This window comes from Teleopsis dalmanni, chromosome 2 (assembly GCF_002237135.1).
Source record: "Teleopsis dalmanni isolate 2A chromosome 2, ASM223713v2, whole genome shotgun sequence".
Lineage (NCBI taxonomy): Eukaryota > Metazoa > Arthropoda > Insecta > Diptera > Diopsidae > Teleopsis > Teleopsis dalmanni.
In genome coordinates, this window is record NC_051847.1 from 210,801,185 (window position 1) to 210,807,008 (window position 5,824).

Genomic DNA, 5,824 nt, shown 5'->3' on the forward strand with positions numbered 1-5,824 from the left:
AACGAATGTGACTCGCTCGTTTCATTTGAATCCTTCGATTTAATTTATTATTTGCGTATTTAAATTATTTTAATCCTTTTAAACATATTCTCAGAATTAATATTTTTCCTTTTTTTTTGTTTTTTGCTATTGGCATTTTCATTCAATTTTATTTCTTTGTCACATTATTTTGGTAATTTCCCTTCAATTATCTTTCGTTTGTTTACAGATTTTTATTATTCATTTAATTAATTTTTCTGATAATTATTTTAATTAATTGTGATTTTTTTTAAATGAAAATGATTTTTGAGTATTTTATTTTATTTTTTTTCTTCTATTTTAATAAATAAATTTTTAATATCTTTTAGAAGAAATAGAAGAAAAAAATTAAAATAAAATACTCAAAAATCATTATCATTTTATAAAAATTACAATTAATTGAAATAATTAACAGAAAAATTAATTAAAATTAATTAAAATTAATTAAATTAAATTAATTAAAAATCTGTAAATGATGCGCCTTCTATCTGTAAATGATGCGCCCTCTATTAAAAAAAATGCTAACTTCAGAATTTTAATAATCGTCTTGTTTTCTTCTAACACGCATAAAATGCATGATATCAAATAAAATTGTTACCTCCAAGGGTTTGTTTTCTATTTTACGCCAAGCAAAGCATATTCCTTTATCGAGAACTGAATAGCTGGTCTCCCTTAAGACCCCATTAAGGCTCCATTAATTATTACTATTAGACTTAGATTATAAATTTTGATTTCTCGTTGTTTCTATGATGTGACTAAGAAGAATAAAAAAAATAATGAGATAAGCCGACATCAATAAGTGGGTTATTAGTATTTACTTATAAAACACGGAGGTACCAGCAAGCATTAGCTTAGTAATAGTAAGGTAAGGTTTTAAGCTTATATGTTCATATCTCTCTCCTCTGATTACTGGAATGTAGTTTCCTCAATGCTATGGAAATCTTCTTCATTCATTTCTAAGAAGAGGTTTTAGTGGGTTCAAGTCTCAAGTCCCAAAAGCAGTAGGTTAGTTACAAGATATTATATAACTAATACTCAAATTCTTTCTTATACGTCTAAAATCTGAAGCCCTTCAACCTCTTTGCAGGCTCTTGACGGTCCAGAAGACTTACAGATAGTCCTTTGAGATGATTACTTATCGATTTTGCATATAATTTTTCCCACATCTACGATTTATCTTTTTTAAACAAGGTCTTGAAAAATGGGGAAATTTGATACAAACATGATACATTATGGAACATTAACGGTAGTAAGAGACAGTACTGTAGATAACACGCAGTATTTCTATGCGTCAATATAGAGCTCAACCATAGAGTATTAACAATACAAGGTATTATATAGTATAGATAACACTCAAGAGTTTTAGACTGATATCCCCTCAGTATATCCATATTGAAGATATATGCTGTGCTGGAAAATTGTACAGCATATACTCAAACCAATTTCAGAATAACTTTGAACAGCAGAATTTTACCATGCAAAGTTTAACTGAGGACTTAACGAAACTAACCATTACATTGTTCTTGTGTTTTTGAGGATGAAATACAAATTTCTAGTATATATATGAGTTATTTAAATGAGCTCATAATCCGCATGTGACCCTAATTTTACTGACTTACGCTTAGGAAGTTACTAAGGTTTCTTAAAGAATACTTTTATTTTCAAAAATTCAAGTTATGTTCCTATAAACCCTTTCAAAGATTATAGAGGCCCATAATTTTTATGGATTTGATTGTAATGAACCTTTTCATACAATCGTCAACCCACAATAATGATTCTTCTTAGAAGAAAAAGATACAGATGAAGAAGTTACAGAAGATGTGGATCTTCTACATAAGAAATAAAATTCGCTTAATAGATCAGTACAGATCAAATCAGTCTTTACATATGTTATATATATTAATATTTATTTAATTATTTAATTTAATGATTGCTTCAGTGACACACATTGGATTGAAGACTTTTTAAGAAGTAAAATATATGGATCTTTCAGACAAGATAAACTCCAGAAAATCTTAATATTAATAACTACAGAACTAAGTGAAGCATTTTCTAGATATATAAATTGGGTACTGGCAAGCCGAGCCAACTTTTTATAAGAAATCATTCATTTTGAAACCGTTAATTTTTGAAAAGATTGCTTTAGTTTGCAGACTATAAGATTTACAGACTTTGCTGTCTAAAAAATTGCTGAGCAAATATATCAAGAATCTATTTACTCAGGACCCATTTTACTGAATAGTTAATTCCCAATACTATGCAATATGAAAGACGCTATAAAGGTTTAGTAGTCGACAGAGTAATGATTTAGCGAGTAGCGAGAGGTAATGATCTAATTTCCAGTCGTTTTTATGCAATGAAAGAGCCATACCTTAGCTCTAGGTTTTGTTTAGTACAAATAGAGTCAGAAGAAATATGAAAGTGATATCCTAGTAATCAGTTTTTCTTCATGACGGGGAGTGTGGTATCCAAACACAACCTAGGCCCTATTTAAAAAGTACAGGATCACCTAAGCTATTATTGACACGTGTGTTTAAGTAGGGTGTTTTTACTCCATATCGTGATTATCCCAATTGTTTTAGTTAAGTTTTATGTGCCTTCTTATTTCAATTCATTAAATATTATATTATATTTTGTATGCATTTAAATTAATTTAAATTTTATAGTACGGACGAAGTTTTAAAGAAAAAATTTTTGTATTTAACTAAAAACCATTTTATTTATAATTATATAAAAATATTTCTAAAGTATCTTACCCTGATTTATTTCACAAGAGCTTGCATGTTTTGTAATTATATAATGCAAGTCCAATTAGTGTAACAATTTCTTGAAGTGTCAAACTTCTTATCGGTAACCCCATAAACAGGTCCAAGATTAAAATTCCGTGCAAGTCGAATTCAAGATTAAATCATTTTCCTTTACGATTTTTATTAGAATCGCAATTATAACGGCGATTTTAACACGCATAGCGGTACTCGGCACTCATCACAATTTAAATAATTATTATTATTATTAATATCCGGAATGGATCCCCATTGTCCCCTAACGCTATACGGGTAACAACTCACATGTGGAGCACGCAACCTGCAGGCAACACTTGGATTGCATATTGAAATGCAATAAAAATAAAGTGCAACTGTCCAGTGCAGTTGGAACCCACAATTTTATTTAAAAATACAAAAAAAAATATATATTAAAATTTATTATTTTTCGTATTTTTCACATTTATTTTTCTTTAATACCGCAAAAGCTCTTAACATATGAATTGCGAGGAATTGTGTGTATTCGAGACCCTTGTGAAGTTGCCAGCTCCTTGCCCTGGGTCGATTGCTTGGCTCGACTTACCTTGGCTTGCTTTACCGCACAACTTGACTGACCCAATAGGCGTACTGAAGGACTCACTGAAAATCATTAAAAGAAAATGCGTAAATGCGTGCGGAATAATATGAAATCATATGGTATATACCCGTAAAATGCGTATCTGCGTGAAAGCGTAAATTTATGGGATTTCTTTGTGTCGCGGCCGTTTCGGTTGCGATGTTGCGATGCGGCGATGCTGCGATGCTGTGTTGCTGCGCCTGTTGCCGCTACTGTAATTAATTGTTACAACTTTGTGTCGCAGCGGGGCGTGTAAGCCACGACTGTTAATTGCACATTTTCATCAAGTAATCGTCAGAGTAACAACAGCCAACAATGCATGCGTTAAATGCACACTTCGGTGTGCTTCAATTAATCCAAACGTATGCGCTTTAAATGTGCTCACTGCACTCCAGCAAGAACTCGTGCGGCTAAAATCCAACACAAAAAAAGGCGCTGCTCCAAATACTTAACTCAACTATTTAAGTAATGTGTTGTGTATTTTGTGTTTTGTGTAAAGTGCAGTGGTACATTGGTACAGCGGTACCGAGTGTAGTGTAATGTGTATTTGCGTCTTTCATTAAAAGAACTTGATATGGCAATTTTAATAGAAATACAAGTGTGGGCTCAAGTAGTACCAGCAGCTTTAAATTCTATTTATTTTTTAAACCAATAAATCGTGTAATTTCGAATTTAATTTAGTAGAGTTTGAAATTTTTACTTTTAATTCAAGCAATTATAATGGTTTGATATCGTGCAGCTCTGTACGCCCCATGGATCAACACAAAATGCACTAATAACCAATTAAGTTGACAACTTAATTTACTTAAATCCAGTTTAAAAAATATGATACCTCCACCTTATTAGAGTTAAACCAGCATGAGTTTATAGTTTCAATTTAAACTGAGTTAATTGAGATCTTTAACCGTGTTTGATATAAACTAGAATATAATTAATATTAGAAATATAATGCGACCTAAAAGTAATAAACTAATTTACTAGAGAGGTTTCGAAAAGTATTGAACTACAACAACAAAAATTTATTTTATATTATTCTAATTAATTGATTAATTGAATTTTTGGCTGTAATGCCAAAAATCTGTGGTCTTGGAAATAATTCTTGTATTTATTTATTCGTAAATAATTTTGTTTAAAGTGCCAAATACCAAAGGTTGAACTCGTGCACTGCCGAATTTGAATCTCAGAGTCAGTGTTCATTAGCCAACTGACTCAAAACCGTACTTGACTTCGTTCGAACTTGGAGTTTTTGTTAATTGACTGTAAAAGTCTATTAACAAATTCACTTACTTTCTTATATTAAAAAGAATTCATATCATAGATAATAATAGACACTAAAAATATAAAAAGATAATAATAATATAATATAATAGAAAGATACTAATATAAATAAGAATATAAATAAAATAAATAAGAAAATAAATAAGAACATAAATAAGAATATCACATTGACGTTACCTTAATTTACCTTAAAAAATATATATTAAAAACTTACTTCAGAAATTTAATGCATATACCTCAGCAATCCCTAGTAGCTGTGAATAGTATATCACTGTTTTCTGTGCACATCTAGTATAGATCCCAGAGCATTATAATGTTGAAGAGAATTATATGACCGATAAACTAGTCAACTGGAGTATCGATCTACTTCTGGGTGTGAACAAAAACGGCAATAGAATAACTATCGCCACTTGTAAATTTTAATTGAAGAGCAGTGCCATTTAGAAAATCAACTCGACATGGTCACCCTAAAACAATTATTTGATGCAATTACCTATCTATTAAACAGATATGCTCATAGCTATGCTCATAGCCCAGCTCTAGCCAGAAGACCGATATGAATTCTCCCAGAGCAATTTTGTTTTTAGCTCTCTCACAGAAGGATTCGGCGCTAACATTAAAAACATCCTTCAATTTATTAGTGCCTGGCAATGATTTAATATTAACCTAATAACCTAATTGATAGAATAAAAACTTCTTCCAGCACCGAGTGGATTAGAATATAACTCAAATTCATAAGTATAAAACATGAATTGGTTATAGTAGGATCGGAGAACCATCTTGTCAAATGGAGGAAAACTGATATGCAAAGATAATTGAAATACATTAGCGTTAAAAAAACAAAAGTTAGATCTGCTTACATTAATATAGTGAGCTAAAAATAGGAATCACGCTAAATCGGCAACTCTTAATTGCTTAATATTAAGTGGTTAGACATTAGCGTTCTAAATAAAACCTTAGTGCTTCATTCGACTTTGAATGAGTTTTTATCTAAATACTTTTCGTATCTAGACACTCGCATGTAACAAAATATTAAACATTTCAGTTTTGTAGGCGTTCATTAGGATTAACCATTCAAGACATTTTGTTCCTTTAAAAGGAAATGGAAATATATGCAAACATTAATTATAAATGCATCTAAACATGCAAT